Below are 19484 nucleotides of genomic sequence, written 5' to 3' on the forward strand. Positions count from 1 at the left end.
GTTGTTGTAAGCGAATTCGGCAAATGGAAGGCACTTCTCCCAGTCCATTCCGAACGAGATAACAGAGGCTCGAAGCATGTCTTCTAGAATTTGGTTGACGCGTTCCACTTGACCACTTGACTGAGGGTGGAAAGCGGTGCTAAAGAAGAGACGAGTTCCCATAGCGTTTTGGAAACTTTCCCAAAATCGAGAGGTGAAAAGACTTCCTCGATCCGAATTGATTTCCAAAGGAACACCATGGAGGGACACTATTCGGGAGATGTATAAGTCTGCCAGCTGACTAGCGGTTATACTCTCACGAACAGGTAAGAAATGAGCTACTTTGGAAAGACGATCGACCACGACGAAAATAGCATTATTCCCTCTTTTGGTCCGGGGAAAACCGGTAATGAAATCCATACCAATCTTATCCCATTTCCATTCAGGAATAGCTAAGGGTTGAAGGGTGCCAGCAGGCCGTTGATGCTCTGCTTTTACACGACGACAGACGTCGCAATTGGCAATATACTGAGCAATTTCTCTCTTCATCCTAGTCCACCAGAACCTCTGGCGTAGGTCCTGATACATCTTAGTACTACCGGGATGAATGGTGAGAGGAGATTCATGAGCTTCCTTAAGGATCAATCGCCTCAGGTTGCGCACCTTGGGAACCACTAGTCGATCCCCGAAGTATACGACTCCTTGATCATTAACGGAGAAACAATTCGCAATTCCTTTCTGAATGTTTCTCTTGATGCGGGAGATTCCCGGATCTACCTTCTGTGCTTTGATAATTTGATCCGTAAGGGTAGGTTTTGCCACCAAGGTGGAGAGAAAACCTTGAGGTACAATGTGAAGGTTAAGCTTCCGAAATTCCTCATGGAGAAGCGGTTGACTTTGTTGTAACATCAGGTTGTTACAATAAGATTTATGACTTAGCGCATCAGCCATGACGTTGGCTTTCCCTGGGGTGTAGGTTATTCCTAAGTCGAAGTCTGTGATCAATTCAACCCAACGTCTTTGCCTAAGATTCAGATCCGGTTGGGTGAAGATGTACTTCAGACTTTGGTGATCAGTGAATATTTCGCAACGATTACCGAGAAGGTAATGTCGCCAGGTCTTAAGTGCATAGACTACGGCTGCAAGTTCTAGATCATGAGTAGGGTAATTCTCCTCATGTGGGTGCAATTGCCGTGAAGCGTAAGCAATTACGTGTCGATCTTGCATGAGAATGCAACCTAGCCCTTGTCGTGAGGCGTCGCAGTAGATAACAAAGTCTTTGGAGAAGTCTGGTGGTACCAGCACAGGAGCAGAGGTCAGGCGTCTTTTCAGTTCCTGAAAGCTGTGCTCACATTGTGGAGTCCATTCGAACTTTTTATCTTTCTTGAGGAGTTCGGTTAGAGGTTTAGCAACTTTGGAGAAGTTCTCGACAAAGCGACGGCAATAGCTCGCTAAGCCTAGAAAACTCCGAACTTGCTTGACCGATTCGGGTGGAGTCCAATCAAGGACGGCTTGAACTCGCTCAGGGTTAACCGCAATACCTTTACCAGATATTACATGACCCAGATAGGTCACTTCTGGCAACCAGAATTCACATTTAGAAAATTTGGCATAAAGGCGATGCTCTCGAAGTTTCTGCAACACTAGTCTTAGATGTTCGGCATGTTCTTCCTCGTTCTTGGAGTAGATGAGTATATCATCGAGATAAACTACGACGAATTTATCCAAATACTCCATGAAGATTGAGTTCATTAACCGAGAAAAGGTGGCTGGAGCGTTGGTTAAACCGAAGGACATGACGGTGTACTCGTATTGGCCGTAACGAGTAACAAAGGCCGTTTTAGGAATGTCCCCGTTTCTGATTTTGATTTGATGGTAGCCCAACCTCAAATCCATCTTGGAGAAGACTGAGGATCCAGCGAGCTGATCATACAGATCGTTGATCCTGGGAAGCGGGTATTTGTTCTTGATTGTGACCAAATTGACAGGTCGGTAATCTACAACCATCCGGTCCGTACCATCCTTCTTCTTGACGAATAGGACGGGGCAAGCCCACGGAGATGAACTAGGGCGGATGAAACCCTTTTTCAAGGATTCATCGAGTTGCTTCTTAAGCTCGGCTAGTTCTAGGGGTGCCATCTTATAAGGTCTTCTAGCAATCGGAACGGTTCCTGGAATGAGGTCTATTACGAACTCAACATCCCTGTCAGGTGGAACCCCTGGCAATTCCTCTGGAAAGACATCCGGAAAATCACGGACTACCGAAACGTCCTCAAGGTCTGGCAAAGGACTGGCGTTAAGAGAATATAACTGCCGCTTGGCTATTCGGGTCAAGACGTTGACTATCTTTCCCGAAGGATGGGTGAGTTGAACAGTCCTAGAGAAGCAATCAATTTTGGCATGATGAGCTGACATCCAGTCCATACCCAAAATGATATTAATGTCTGAATATTTAAGGGCTATCAAAGATGCAAGGAAGACAAGTCTATCGACTTGGATTTCATTCCCATAACTTACCCTAGAGGTCTGCCATCTAGACCCAGGGGTAGAGATTTCCATAGTGGACGGCAGATCACAGAATGCAACGTTATGCAAACGAGCATAATTTTCAGATATAAAGGAATGAGAGGCTCCTGTATCGAAAAGAACAGATGCCGGGTGGCAATTAACAAGAAGCGTACCGAGAACGACGTTGGAATCTTCTTGAGCTTCTTCGGCAGAGACACAGTTGACATGGCCACGTGAAGCGGTGACCGGTTTAGCGTGGAACACTTTTCCTGTCGGCTTGCCACGGCCAACAGCTTTAGCAGATTGATTGGGGTTGGTCTGGGGGCACTCACGCATATATAGCCTGGAAATATCCTTGTGCTCCCGGAAGTGATCCTGGCATATACCGGAAGTCAGAGTCCCGAAATAACCCAGATCTGACTCGCATAATGGTCATCATGGAGTAGGCGGCATCCTGCACAGCCATCTCGATAGTAACCCCGAGTCCATAGGAGCAGTGAAGAGGCTCAGTGGATCCAGGATAAGATGGAAATATCCTGACAGTGCAGAGATACTGGCTTTGATTAAAGTCTCGGAATTGCTCTTCGACCGTGTACTCAGGATACCAGCGGTATCCAGCCTCAGTCATTACCCTGACCAACTTAGCAGTATGGCCGGGTACATCTAGGCATCGAGTCAGGCGAACCACTTGATTGAGGTCGCGAGTGGCCATCTGAAAGCACAGTTATAATGCAAAGGCATTAGAATTTCTAGCAAAATTTCGGCAGCATAACAGCTGTAAATGCTCAAAAAGGATATTGAGACATTTGACAAAGGATTTCGTACACACCCAACATCATCATATCAAGTTCTGAATCCATTCTAACAACATAATGTGGTAGTAGAACTGAACTAGGCTTGTATCCATCAAACTTATAAGGTACTACTGATTAGTAACACGTGATCCTGATAGAGAGAACAGATCCTAATTCCTTAACCCCCGGTGGAAGAATGGACTGACTCAGATCAGAATGTCATAAGATATAAGGAGTAAAAAGAGCCTTACGTTCCAACCCACAAACAATTCCCCTACATATAACTAAAGAATTTCTAGACTCAACATCGACCAGTTTGGCTTGGAGAACCTACAGGCAGTCCGGCTCTGATGCCAACGCTGTCAGGACCCCGACTCGATGTCACATCGATCTAGCTGGTAACACCTCATATCACTTTGCGGCCTCACGCACGGTATCCCCACGGGTGTCGTCTTACCTTTTTCCCGGGACCGTTTGCGCCTTTTGGCTCACGTATATGATAGTGTCGCTAGCATCCATATGATAAAGAGCCCGGGCTGACATGACTAGTCGTAAACCCAAAGTGGCACAGACTTACAGGGACAGGCATCCATGACCCAGCTTCGAACGTGTCGGTCATCAGCAAGTGGGTCCGGGCTGTAGCACTGGGCTAGCAGGACTCCGGTAAACCGGGCTGTAGCGGGCTAACAGGACTCCGGTACTCAAAGCGTGACATTTCCCCGAAGGGACAGACACAGGAACGAAGAAGGACACATGCCGGCCAGCCTAAGTGTTCCAGAGCAGTAGCAAGCTACCATGGCTCAGCGGTAACACTAGGAGACATTTCCCGGTAAGAGAGGCTACTAAAGATAAACAACTAGATAGTCAGATCCCACACATACCAAGCATTTCAATCATACACACATTATGCTCGATATGTGCAAATACAACGAAGCATCACAACATGACTCTACGACACAAGTACTTTATTTAAGGCTCAGGGAGCCATACATAATATACACACAAAGTTACGGGTCTCACGACCCAACATACAAGTTATACAATCATACAAGCCAACAGCGGAAGTAACTTGTCTGAGTACAGACAACTAGTAAAATAAAAGAGGCTTGGAAAGCCTGGCTATACTATGTGGTCCTCCACAAGCTCAGGGTCACCACCTGGGTCTTTAGCCTACTCGTTGATGTCAACGTCTACATAGAACCCATCAGAAGGGGTTGCAGCGTCTTCTGTAAAAATGTAGATTATAGCAACATGAGTACAAAGGTACTCAGCAAGACTTACATCAGATCCTACATACATGCATAGTATCAAGAAGGGTTGGTGGAGTTATTGCAGCAAGCCAGCTTTGACTCTTGGCTAGACTATCCTACGATACTCCATTTGAAATAGTTTTGCGCACACGAGTCCACCATTCACCACTTCAATACACTACCGAGGATCCACCTCCGTCTTCCTACGGAAGAGCCATCCTCGGCACTCACACTTATCTTGAGGCTTTTAATAGTTTCCATTTACTTGTCTATGAACTGTATAGGCAACCAAGTAGTCCTTCACCGCGGACGCGGCTATTCGAATAGATCATGTTAACCCTGCAGGGGTGTACTTCTTCATACACGCTCTCACCACTTATCGTCGTTTACACGACATGTACTCGGCAACCTTCAAGCGGAAGCCCAACGTGGGTGTCGGCCACGACCTACCTAATCACCTAAGCTTCCAGTCCAGGTTTATCGCCTATTCGGGTTCCATCCGCAGGGAGTCCGGCCGAGGTTTCCCATACGGCCCCGAACGATGTGAACAGGGTTCCCGAGATACCTAACGGGTATTCGGTACACCCGGCCACGTACCTACCGCATCACAGCCCACCCCTACGGTCAGCGCTGTCCACGGCCTCCAGTAGGCTACAAACACCAGAAACTACTTGCAACTCCTGGACGGAGAGCTAGGGTGAATAAGAAGTCGAGAGGGTCCATTGGTTTCGGGCCCAATGCATGGTAGTAGCTGATTCTTAAATCACACATACAGATCTCAGTGCTTAAGGTCGGCTTCAATGAAACAACCCACCATGTACTCCTACATGGCCTCTCATCGATACCTTTACCAAATCGTGTTCACCACACCACTCTCATTACCGACATAATCATTTCACTCTAGCCCATCACCCAGATGAACCAGACCTGACACGACTCTAAGCATAGCAGGCATAGCAAGGTAGGAACAACACATACATATGGCTCAATCAACTCCTACACATGCTAGTGGGTTTCATCTAGTTACTGTGGCAATGACAGGTCATGCAGAGGAAATGGGTTCAACTACCGTAGCACACAGCAGTTTGAATCGCGTTGTCTTAATGCAGTAAAAGAGAGCAGGAGCGAGAACATGGGATTGTATCGATATGATCAAATGGTTGGTTGCTTGCCTGATGGTTCGTTGCACGGATACGATTCCTCGTTAGGGTAATCACGGTACTCCTCGGGGACAGATCCTGTCGCAAAGGATAACGATACACAGGCATCACCAAACAATGTGCAACAATATGATGCATGCACGAAACATGGCAATATGAGTGTGTTGGGCTAATGCAACTAAAACCAGATGTGTTTGAGCAAATTTGAATCAAAGATTCAAATTCCAAATTCAAATATGGCCTTTTAAAGTGCCTTTTCTTGTTCTGATTGAAACATCAAGTTAACTTGTTTGATCATGCATGAAAATAGTACAGATGGATAGATTGGATTTTTCTGATCATTTTTCATATATTATTTGTCCAATTTGGAGTTACAGAATAAAAGTTATGAATTTTTGAAGTTTAAATAATATTCTGGAATTTCCTGATTTAAATTAAATTCAGAATATCATTTACTGCGTCAGCCTGACATCACAGTGACATCAGCAGGTCAACAGGGCTGGCTCAGGTCAAACCTGACGTGTGGGGTCCACACGTCAGTGACCAGGGGCTAAGCCCGCGTTGACCCCGGGCTGGTTAGCTTTGACTAACCCCTGGGGCCCACTTGTCAGCGTCAGTAGGTGGTGGATTAGTGGCTAATTAACTAGGCCACGTCAGCTCGCCGGAGTTCTGGCCGGCGGCGACCAACAGTGCGGCGGCGATAGTGGTTTTGGTCGTTTCGGCCACCAAATGGAACGTGGCGACCACCGGAGTGAAGCTGAGGACGACCCGCGGCTCTTGGCGGAGTCCGTTGGGGTCGGGGTGGCCGGAGCTGACGGCGGTGAGCTCGGCTGCGGCCGCCGGGGTTCGGTCGTGCGCGGGATTGGTGCTGGAGCTCGAAGTCGAGCAAAGTGAGGCGCTAGGGATGCTCTACGGGTTCTTGCGAACGTGTTGGACTCGCCGGGGTGACCAAATGGTCACCGGAGCTGCGTCGACGGCGAGCTCGGCGACGGCGGAGGTTCGGCCGAGGTGGGGATGCAGCTACGGTGAGGGAACGAGGGGAAGGAGAGGGGGAAACGGCTCGGGGGCTCACCGCGGTTGCAGTGGGCGTCGAAGCGGGCTCGGGGACGCGCTGGAGACGGCGAATTCGTCGGCGACGGTGGTCGGAGCCCGAAGAGGGGAACGGCGACGTGGCGGCGATGCAGGGCTTCCGGGGACTCGTGGAGCGGTGGGGAGGAAGAGGGAGTTGTGGCGGAGCTTCTGAGCTACTCGGGGGAGCGAGGGGTGGCCGGAGGCAGTGGCTAAGGCGAACGGCGGCGACGGTGTGCTTCGGCCGAGAGCGAGAGAGAGCGAGGGAGAAACGGGGGAGAGTGAGCGAGAGCAGGGGGGATCGGGACGGGCTGCGGGCGTCGTCCACGCGGCCAGGAGGGCGTCGGCAAGCAGGAGGTGGCCGCGCGGCCGCGCGCGCGCGAGCACGCAGCAGCTTCGGGGCGTGGGGAGGAAGACGACGGGGAGCTACAGTGCTGGGCTGGCTAGCTGGGCCGGGCTGAACAGGGAGGAGCCCAGGTAAGCTTCTCCCTTTTAGTTTTTTTCTGTTTTCTGTTTTATTTAATATAACTGCAACTTTGTTGAATTAAATAAAATACCTAGGCAACTCCAAAATTCACCAAACTACTCCTGGCTCATAGTTGGATTATTTCCAACATGAAACATTTTAGTTTGGAGATATTTGAGCATTTAAATATTTTATATTATTTTAAATGCCCAAATTCAAATAGTTATGATTTAACTCAAGAACCCTAGGATGGCCTAGAAAAGTGTGCACCATTTTTGGCAGAGGTTCTGAACCAAGGCAAAAATGATGGGCATTTTAGAAGGGCATTTCAGGTTCATTGAAAATTTGTTTTAGTAACCCTAGTTGGTTTCAGAGGGGACTGGGGGTTCTGTCATCCCCATTTCAAGTTTCTGATGAAAGAGTAAACATGATGCAACACTCTAATGCATGACTAGCTAGGGTGTGACACCTATATAATAAGACATGTCTAGATACATATATATTTTGACAAATAGAAGGCATGTATTGTGCAACGGAGGGAGTAGAATGGATGCAAGTTTTTGTATTGGGAAAAAGAGTACATCCATATATTGATAGAGCGCAATTTAGTAGATGTTCTGTCACTTTTAGCTAGCACAGACGCAAGATCGAGCCTCCGCAGATCAACAATGAATGCATCGAGAAGGCACTAATCCAACTTACAGGATTAGTAAAATGTATTCTTGTGGTTCTTGGTTTCTTTGGTCTTGCTTTTCTAGTCAAAATTATCGTTGGAGTTCGTGCAAAACGAAGGTGCGTTTGGGGTCATGCGTTGGAGTTGGCCTTACAAGTGGGACCACAGTTAAGGAAACCGACTATCGGCAAACCCCCACCTCGCCCGCCGCGTGATGGCTGAAGTTAGAGAAATGACGAGGTTGAAGAGATTGCTCTAGCACGGACTCCAAGAAATAATATGGTGTCAGATGGATGTCGTGGTGGTGGCGTGTGCCGTACTCCTGGACGTGAATGCTTGTTCTGGCCCATGCCACCCTACTACTCCTACTACTTACTCCTACTACTATATAGTATACTAGTATCGAGGATTCGAGGTGCTGGTTACGTACAACGAACACATTAACATATGGCTACCGTAAAAACACCCGCCCGATGCGTGAAGCATGTGAAGCTAGTACAAATAGTGTACTACTATTGTTGATTGGCCTCATCCGATAACCTGTTGCAATGCACGTACAATTATGTATTCGGAAAATATTTTTTTGCCTCATCGCACCACTCACTCAGAGAAGCGACTCGAAAGCCATTCATAAATTTAGTAAGTTTATCACAGGCATATCATTTTATTACATACAACAGGTCATCAACCCACATCGACAACGAGGATACATTATAAATACTAAAGTTTTCACCACACAACAAATAACAAGCCATGAAATGAACTTCAACTCAACCATTCCGCGGCGTTGGAAACGCTTGCTTTGAACCACAAGTGATTCTTTGGGACGGGCCATCCATTGTCGATCTGGAGACCAATGCAGGACTGATCATCCAGGCTGAAGCGGCCTACTATATCAGTACCAAGGTAGGGAACCACCCAAATGTCCGAGGTATAGACACAGTTGCTTCTCATAAATGTGTCAACAGCAGTTGGATCGCCTTTCACCATCATCGGATAGTTTTGTCCAAGGAAGAGCGAGTTTTCTCCAAGACTATCAATTCTGTGCTAGGGAGAAGGAGTTGGCGCTAGCACACTAGTATCCATCCCGAATACCATGCAACGGGAGTTGGAATAGGTCCGGAGAGTGCGACCATGGGAGACACCTGCTTCCTTAGCAGTAACATCATTAGTGGGATGTATACACACAAGAAGAGGTGATCCATCAAAATTAGTTGTCAGGCGCCACAGAGTATATGGGCGCTGCTCGTGATCATCACCATCGGCATCTCCCCCTTGGTTATAAAAAATTTCAAGTATAGGTGGTGGGATGTTCACAGGACCTTGGAAACACAAGAAGAAGGTTAATTAGTAAAGGGAAACTTGCTAACCCACATGCATGTGGATGAAACAATTATAATTACAGTGGAAGACAAACGTACCAAAACTACTAGGATGCCATGCAAAAACAGTGCCACGAGTGGTGGCAGCAAACACAAGGCCCTCCTATCGAATTGCATCACAGTACTCATCCGTGTACAGAAACTGATTTTTGAGCAATATCCATCGAGTCGAACCACGAAGGACGGCAACAAGCTTGTCGAAGATAGCAACAACTTGATAGTTGTTGTAATTCCAAGAGCGGTTGGGAACTCGACAAATTGCTATCTTCCGTAGAAGACAGTCACCATGATCGTATTTGAACATGCGTACATTACCGGTGTGCTCAACCTCTGGGCAGTGTGCTGAGATTTTAGGAAGTGGAACCCGGTGACGAGTGTACGCATTCACAAGTTCCCACTCGCAGTTGGACGACCCAATGTAAACAACCCAATCTCCATTTGCGCCCTCCCAAGCCTTTCCCTCAAGCGATGGCATCTTAACATCATATGTATCATTATCAAGCGGCATTAACTTGCACAGGGCGAGGCATCCGTTGTGCCGGCGCCAGTCATCAGGGTCACGGCAAAGAAGATAGGGGAGATCAAACCGCTCCTTGACTCTTGGGTTCCTTGCAATGATGTTATGAGTTGAGTCGAGAATGGGCTTGAACGAACCTGCCATGCTAGCCGAGGTGATGACGTCGCACCGATCAATGAGTTCCTCCACCACGTCATCTTTCAGATCGGGGCAAGAATAACGGGGTCGTTTCTGGCCTGTTCCCTCCATGGAGAAGATGATCGAACAATGGCAGAAGAAAGGGTGAAGGGCTGAAGGAAAATGGAGGAGGGAGAGGAAGAGTGTGCGACAGCAGTTCCAAATCAAGAGGGAAAGGCGAAGAGTCGGTGGACGGTTGCGAGTTTGCCACGATTCACGAAGAGGCGCCCCGTCCTACACGTCCGTTCAGAAATACTCCTACTACTCGCCGTCGTCTCACTAATATGTTGGAACGGGACCACATGTCAATGAAACATGGTGTGTAATTTCTCGTGCAAAATGCGATCTGGCCGCGTTGGCCCGAGGTGCCACATTATTTATTGACCTTTATTTTTTTAATGGCGTGCCGATCAGTTTTGAAGCACGACTAACTGGTACTGTACGCAGAGAAAATGGGTTGTATTTGTCCTCCACGGTTTAGAGGCTGACTTGTGGGCATAGCAAGTTGACGCGTACACAATCAGGAGATGATTGTACGTGGAGAGGATGACAGCAGGGACCCGCCAAGGCCATGGCAGTACGCAAGCAAGTGCCTCCTTATTTCAAGCCAATAAAAAAATGGCTCCTCCTAGTGGATTTCTGACATCTGGGTCCCATGCCATTGTCAACGTAGTTAATAAATGAGAGAATTGCACAATGAGCGGCTGACACCAGGGACCCAGCAGCTCGCCCAGTTATTTTTGTTTTGGATTAATTTGATAAATGCCACTCCAAATCTGGTGTATCCGAGAAATGCCACTGCAATTTCCAAACTTTGAAAAATGCCATTTCATGCCATTTCTAGTGGCATTTTTTGAAGTCTGGAGTGGCGTTTTTCAAAGTTTGCAAACTGCAATGGCGTTTTTCAAAGTTTGCAAAAATTGCAGTGGCATTTTTATGAATCGCCATAATTCGAGTGGCATTTATCTAATTTGTTTTTGAGACGGAAGCAGGGTGTCAACTGGGCTGTGCGGGACACTCTGGCCTGTCTAGACAGCCTTTTCTTTTATGTTTACCACCGACCAACCCAGTAGTTTTTTTTCTTTCTGAAAATGGCTAGCCCAGTTCTTTTGTGATTTTTCAAGTAAGTCGCTTTATCAGGCCTGTTGGGTTGCATATCTCTCAAGACGAGGAGAGCTTCATTCGGCTGGCCGAGAAAATGGCCTATCAGCAATGAGAAATGGGTTGTACATTTTAAAAACACATCAAACCGGCAATTATTTTCAAATATCTTTTTTCATTTCGAGATTTTAAATTACATTGATTTTTATGCATGGACAATTTATTGGATTTTATATTGATATACATTTATTTTTAAAATCAGTCTAAATGTGACTCGAAATTTCGGGATTAAAAATAGTTCAGACCGCACTGACATATGCAAAATTTTGTATAATTTTTTAACCGTGGCCACAATATGGGCTATAATGCTAACATAAAGAATATGGGCTCCAAAAAAATCCATAAGAATTAGCAAATGGGCTTTAAATTATTTGAAATAATGGCAGATGGGTTGTATGTTGTTTTCCACAGATTTGAGGCTTTCCACATATGGCATGTATACTGTCGGATGTCCATCCAACGGCCGTCGTGCTTCTTCAATCTCTGCTCTTCCTGCTCCAGCTGCTCAAACAAGCGCCGGCGGGACTACCTGCTCCCTCCTCCCAGCGGCCGGTTGTGCTGCCGTGCAGGCCTCACCGCCCCACCGTACTCCCATCGCTGGCCTAGCCATCCCTCTACTCACCCACACCTGTTGTTATTCTTCGGCGATGACAGACGAACCAGTAAACCCTCGTATAGACGTACTCCCCTCCGCGTGGGAAACAAAAACAACGGACGATTCTTCCCTGCCTCCGTGTCGTTCCCTTCCTAGGCCTCGCCGTCGTCCACCACCCTGGTGCTCTCGGCATGGCGTGGTCAGCGTGGTCAACGATCGACATCACTACAAAAAAAAGACACATCCATGACATTTGGGCCGAACGAAAAAAAAAATCTGTCATACATATGACACTTCTATGACGATAATTGTGACAAACCCCGGTATCATCATAGATGTGGTGGGCTCCTACTTCTATGACAAAAAATCATGACAGAAAATGGGCTTTTCGTCCTGGGCGGGCTGGAGACGCAGCTGCATGACATTCTTTGAGCCGTCCATGACGGAAAAAAACCATGGTAGAAGCGAGGGCGAGGAAAATTTCGGGGAGTTCCCGGTTACGATGGGAGGTCGGGGGCCGAGCGATGCGCGTTTCTCTCATACACGTACGCACGTGTGTGCGAGGTGTTGGCTCTAACTAAACCCGAGCAAGGCGTTGGGCTCTAACTGAACCCAAGTGATTGCACTACAGGGTACGCGTTACTGAACCCAAGCGATCGATCGATGGCTGTTAACCCAACCCGATCGAGCGATTCCTTCGCTACTGCTGCTAACTGAAGCCGATCGATGCTGCCTCTGGATGAACAGTGAGCGTTGCGGGGGGGTGGATGAACAGTTCCCGATGGGGGTGCATGAACAGGACCCTGTGGTGTTGCCTCTGGATGAACAGGACCCCGATCGATCGAGCCGGTTGGGGCTGGATGAACAGGACCCCGTGGAGGGCTGGATGAACAGGACCACCCCGTGGAGGGCAGGATGAACAGTAGACGGTGGAGGGCAGGATGAACAGTAGCCCATGGAGGGGTGGTTGAGCAGGAGCCCGTGGAGAGGGCTGGTTGAACAGTAGCCGGTGGAGTAGCGCACGGTGGAGGCTGGATGAACAGGAGCCCGTGGATGAATAGTCGTAGGTGGAGGCTGGAGGAGGTCAACAGTGGACGAACAGTAGCTCGTGGAGGCTGGAGGGGGTGGACGGTGGAGATGAACAGTATCCCGTGGAGTCCCGTTTTGCGGTACGCCACACCCCTCACGATGAACAGGACCCCCGTTTCGACCGTAGTGCTCCAGCACAAGTCCGTTTCGTCCATTTTGCGGTACGCCACACCCCTCCCGATCAACAGGACCCCCGTTTCGACCGTAGGAGGTCCGTTTCCTCCATTTTGCAGTACGCCAGACCCCTCCCGATGAACAGGATCCTGTTTCGAACATGGTCGGTCGAACACAAGGCCGTTTCCTCCGTTTTGCGGTACGCCAGGCCTCGTTTCCATCGCCTGTTCCGTCCAAGCCCTCTCGATGAACAGGACCACGCATTCCGTTCCGACCCAGCCGGTTGGCTCCCACGCGTTCTGTTACCTCCTCATGAACACGACGCATTCCGTTGCCTCCCCATGAACACGACGCATTCCGTTGCCTCCCCATGAACACGACAACAACGTTGTTTCTCCGTTCCGACCCAGCCATGTACACGAGCCCTGGCCGTACGTATGCGCAAGTAGGCGTTCAAGACCCTGCCCGTATGTACACATACGTGGCCGTATTTTCTTTCTTGCACCCTGGCCGATGTACGTACGTGTAAATGCTACATGCGCGCCTCTACTACGACACGTGCGCGCCTCTACTACGACACGTGCGCACCTCTACATCGACCAGTATGTACGTACACGTTTGCGACCAAAATGACAACGCTACGTACGCTTCGACCAGGTGGGTCCCGACTGTCAGGCACTTCCTTGCCTGCGAAGATGTAGCTGGTGGGTCCCAGTAGTCAGGGGGCGAATCGTTTTTTTGCCCGGACGCACTTCCTTGCGTGCGAACATGTAGCTGGTGGGTCCCAGCAGTCAGGGGGAAACATTTTTTTTGCAAAATATGATGGCCCGTCTGGTGGGTCCTGCTGTCAGGTGGAGGAATAATTATTTTGCATGTAATAAGGAGGCACTTCCTTGCAGCGGGCGTGGACCCAGCTGTCAGCCTCTCCACGTACAGTCCACGTCTGATGGAAGCCGTTCCTTGACCACATTGACCACGCCGTGCCGAGAGCACCAGGGTGGTGGACGACGGCGAGGCCTAGGAAGGGGACAACGCGGAGCTCGGGAAGACGCGGCAGTGAATGCCCACGCGTAGAGGAGTACGAGGGTTCACTGGTTCGCTGCAGTGTGAGGCTGTCGTTGCCACAGAATAACAGGGGGTGTGGATGAGTAGAGGGATGGTCTGGCCAGCAGTGGGAGTAGTAGGGGGTGGTGAGGCCTCCACCGCATCGCAGCCGGCCACGGGAGGCAGGAGCACGAGGCATGACCGGTGCTGGTTTGGGCGGCTGGAGCAAGAAGACCAGAGGTTAAAGAAGCACTACGGCCGTTGGATGGACATCGTACGGTCACTGGAGCTAGAATCATGCATATTGACTAAGTTGACAAAGCCCTCCATCCCCGTCAACTTAGTAGGCCCACAAGTCAGCCTGCCACTATACTGGGTCCCAGCTTACAGGGGGAGTCTTAATTTTTTTGTGCGTAATAAGGAGGCACTTCCTTGCATGCGAAGATATAGCTAGTGGGTCCGAGCTGTCAGTGGCGGTAACGTTTTTTTGCGAAATACAGAGGCCCTTTCGGTGGGTCCCTGATGTCAGGTGGAGGAATCATTATTTTGCGCGTAATAAGGAGGCATTTCCTTGCGTGCGGGCGTGGACCCAGCTGTCGGCCTCTCCACATAAAGTCCACTTCAGATGCATGTCGGTCGTTGACCATGTTGACCAGGCCGCGCCAAGAGCACCAGGGCGGTGGACGACGGCGAGGCCTAGGAAGGGAACGACACGGAGGCAGGGAAGACTCGGCAGTTGTTTCCCACGCGGAGGGGAGTACGACTATACGAGGGTTTACTGGTTCGTCTGCCGTCGCCGGAGAATAACAGCAGGTGTGGGTGAGTAGAGGGATGGCTAGGACAGTGATGGGAGTACGGTGGGGCGGTGAGGCCTGCACGGCAGCAGAGCCGGCTGCGGGGAGGAGGGAGCAGGCAGTCCCGCCGGTGCCTATTTGAGTGGATGGAGCAGGAAGAGCAGAGATTGAAGAAGCACGCCGGCCATTGGATGGCCATCCAATAGTCACTGCTGGTGCATCAACCTTTTTTTAGGAAAGCCTCAAATCTATGGAAAACGGCATACAACCCATCTGCCATTATTTCTAATAATTTACAGCCCATTTGCTAATTATTAAGGTTTTTTTGGAGCCCATATTCTTTTTGTTAGCATTCCAGCCCATATTGTGGCCATGGTTAAAAAAATATACGAAATTTTGCATATTTTGGTGCGGTCCGAACTGTTTTTAATCCCTAAATTTCGACTCACATTCAAACTGATTTTCAAAATAAATGTATATCAATATAAAATCCAATAAATTCTCCACGCATAAAAATTAATGTAATTTCAAATCTCGAAATGAAAAAAAGATATTTGAAACTAATTGTCGGTTTGATGTGTTTTTAAAAATGTACAACCCATTTCTCACTACCGATGGGCCATTTTCTCGGCCAGCCGAATGAAAGCTCTCCTCGTCTTGAAAGATTTGCAGCCCCACAGGACTGACAAAGCGACTTACTTGGCAAATCACAAAAAAACTAGGCTGTGGCCATGGACCCAGCTGTCAGCCTCTCCACGTATAGTACTCTTCCGATGGAATGTCGTTGACCACGCCGCGCCAAGAGCACCAAGGCGATGGACGATGGCGAGGCCTGGGAAGGGGACGACGCGGAGCCGGGGAAGACGCGGCAGTGGATGCCCACACGGAGAGGAGTACGAGGGTTCACTGGTTCGGCTGTGGTGTGAGGCTGCCGTTGCCGCAGGGCCTGGCTTGTGGTGGGAGTAGTAGGGGGCGATGAGGCCTCATCGGCAGCACAGCCAGCCACTGGAGGTAGGAGCAGGCGGTCTCCCCGGCGGTGGTTTGGGCGGCTGGTGCAAGAAGAGCAGCGATTGAAGAAGCAGCAAGACCGTTCGATTCAAATCCAATGGTTACTGCTGCTAGAATCGTTTGTTGACTAAGTTGACAAGCCCTACGTACGCGTCAACTTAGTAGGCCCACAGGTCAGCCTCCCAACCGGTGCGCCCCAGATGTTAGTGGGAGGAATCATTTTTTCGTGTAATAAGGAGGCAGTTGATTGCGTGCCGCCAGGCCAGCGGAGGGAGTGGGGTGGGCCGGGGAAGCCTGCACGGCATCACAGCGGGCCACAAGAGGAGGGAGCAGGCAGTCCCGCCGGCGCTAGTTTAGGCGGCTGGAGCAGGAAGATCAGAGATTGAAGAAGCACGTCAGCCGTTGGATGGACATCCAACACTAACTACTGCTAGAATCGTGTGTTCACTGACAAAGCCTTGTGTAAACAAGTCAGCCTCGAAATCTGTGGCGTGTACAGCCCATTTGCTATTATTTTTATAATTTTTACTCATTTTCTAATGCATATGGAATTTATTGCAGCCCGTTTTCCATTTTTAGAATTGTTGGCCATTTTCTAGTTAGTACCAGGGTCAAAAAATTAACTAAATATGTGGGAAATTTTGAAAATTCGCAATTTTTTGCTGGGGAACGAAATATTCTTAATCCAAAAATTAATAGCCATACTAAAACAAATTTAAAAATAAATTAGTACTATGTCATGTTAAGTCCAATGAAATACGTATAAGATATCAGTGAAGAACAAAAACAAAAAAAAGAAACTTATATCCCATTTGCTATAAATTTTTTGTGATTTCTTCCCCTTTTGATATTACTTTTAACAGACACTGACCGTACTCTTAAGCCAGGCTGGAATGCATCCCTCCTCGTCTTGAAAGATTTGTAGCCCAGTAATTCGGAGAAAACAAATAGGCCTAGCTTGGGTATTCTTCAAAAAGAAATACTGGGCTACCTATTTTCCCGAAGAACTGGTGCATGAGAATTTAGCTTTATTTATTTATTTATTTACTTATTTATGTTTAGGGGACCATGAGCATGTACCTGGGCTGGATTCATGTGAGAGCCTCCCTTCCAGTTAATTATGGGCTTCTCTATTGGGCCTTCATCAGTGGGCTACATGTTATCAACAAGTGGAAAATGTGTTCCGAGTTTCAAAAAAATGTGTTCCGTACGATAAATAGTATGCGCTACGTACAGTACGAGGCACTAAAGGATCGAACCGTCCAACGACTTCCAAAACATTGTGTTTGTCGTTCTAACAACACATTTATTCAACCAACAAATGAAATATACTACTGATTGTACATTGAAAATAGCAGCAACAACAACAACCAGGGCAGGGGTGCAACAGAAGCAGTAAGCAGGCCAGAAGAGCGAAGACGCAGCTCTCTCTCTGCCAAACCAAACATCAGCCATCATTACAAAAGGGCTACCAAAAAAGAACAAGTGTATGCATCAAACTAAATAAAGATCCTACTACACCAAGTGTACGCATCTAACTAACTGGCTCAGTTAGACGTTACTATTTATTAAGCTGTGGAGATTGGCTGACGGCTTGAACCAGATGGGTGCCTGACGGGGGAAACTCCAGCCAGTAGGTCGAAGTCTGATACTTGCGACCCTCTCTCCTACTTTGGGCTGCAGAGCGTGGCGGCACATATCAGGGTATGGTGCATGCAGAGACGCATGGTACGCTGTGTACACACAGTTTTGCCTGATGAACGAAACCGTGCTGCCATCATGATCCTTGCCGTCGGTTATCTCCTGGTTAATCGGATAATTCAGTCCGACAAACAGAGACGTGTACCAAGGCTACTTACCAGCCTCCAGTCAAAAATTCCTGAAGGCCCAGAGAAGCTGGGATCCTGCTCAAAGACCTTGCAGTGACTGTGATTGTATTCCGCGAAACAACACGTTCGGTGCGTGCGAACGATCATCAATCTTTCGCCGTCGTCTGATTGAGCCAGAAACCACCTGCAACTGCCATGCCGCTTTTCTTTGAAAGGTTCTAGGATTAGGAAGGGTAGGGACACCAGGTGGCCTACAACATCATATCAAGTTGGAGTCAAATAAAAAAGGGCTCTTGGTTTAGTCAATCTTAAGAACATCATGTTATGAGCATGAATATTTTTTCAGCAAATGTTGACAATAATATAAGCAAGCCATCATGATATCATAGGAAAGTAACATACTGCTGTAACAGTCGTTTGCAGCGATGACTGTAGTAGGCCAGCAATACGTCCAGCCATAGAAGGAGTCGACAGCGTAAATGAAGCCCTTGTGTTCAATAGCATCAGAGAACCATGGAGGATGTATGATCCTGCGATGGACGTGCAGATTTATCCACTTACCGCAGTGAATTGTCAGATAGGCGAGACCGCGGTTGAAGAACGCAATTAGCCTGAAGTCTTTATAATTCGCAGATCTTGTGGGCACTTGGCAGATTATAACCTTGAGCAAATCAAACTTGGTATCGTGTTGGCTACTGTAAGATCCCGAGTATTCTGGGCCGCGGTGCCAAAGCAGTGCAGTGTTAATCAAAGGAAGGGGGATCAATCGCCGGGTGTAGACCTCCACGAGTATCCAGCTGCCGCGACCGTCGACGAGCACCATCGAAGACGTGTTCATGCCGACCCAGTACATACCGTTAATGTAGTTGAGGCTGACGGGGATCGGATCGCAGTCAAGGGGGTTGATGCTCGCCACCCTACGATCGTTATGCTGCGTGACACGCCGTTTCAGAAGATCAGGCGGCATCAGCAAGCAAGGAGCTGGCTTAAAAAGCTCCAGCCTGAGGGCTTTGAGTAAACAGTACAGCCCGACGAGCACGCGGCGAGCGGCATGGTACTGAGATTGTCCAAACACGAAACAATGAGCTTGATTACCTCTGTGGGGAGCGAATTCCAGCCACTCTTTCGGTGGACGCTGCTCGGTTCTGCCATTGTTAGTGCTTGGGTTTCGGACAAGGGGGGAGGCGCCTTAGCGGGGATGGAAGATTGGACGAGATTATGTGCGGACAAAGATGGAGAAGCGAATATGTGTTGCGGGAAGTGGATAGGTGATGATGACTACAGCACGCCGCTTAACTTACGAGACACATACCAGTAGCGTAGGGTCATGTCGATGCCAGACAACTTGCTTGAGTGATCACAGTACTGGTACTCCCTACAATGCTATGCCCTAACTTGCTTGAGTAGAGTAGTAGAGTAGGACTCTGCTCTACTACTAGCACCGGAGGAGTAGTATATTCTAATCTAAAATAGTTACAAACTTCAATGCCCGAGCATGGAACGACTACGAACCGTGCTCAAAGACCGTGTCTACGTGGTGTTTAGGCATGGGCGACAACCTCAACACCAACGGTGCTGCTCCCATTGCACCGTATGTGTTTTTGTCCTTCCTGTTCAAAATCGTGGTAGAATTCATGTTTCTACTCTGTATCCTACTACTATGCTAGTCCACATGATTAGTTGCGAACGACGACTTCTTCCCCGACCTCGGCAACCTCATCCTCGACGACATGGGCGACAACGTCAACACCGGCAACCAGTGAGATACAGGGTGTAGGAAGCGGTTTGGGAATTTGCATGCCTTTCCAACCAGTGAGATACTCCGTACAAAGTACGACAGAGAAATAACCACAGAGAAGGAAGCTAAAAGTAAAAA

Source organism: Triticum aestivum, chromosome 3A, assembly GCF_018294505.1.
Source record: "Triticum aestivum cultivar Chinese Spring chromosome 3A, IWGSC CS RefSeq v2.1, whole genome shotgun sequence".
Classification (NCBI taxonomy): domain Eukaryota; kingdom Viridiplantae; phylum Streptophyta; class Magnoliopsida; order Poales; family Poaceae; genus Triticum; species Triticum aestivum.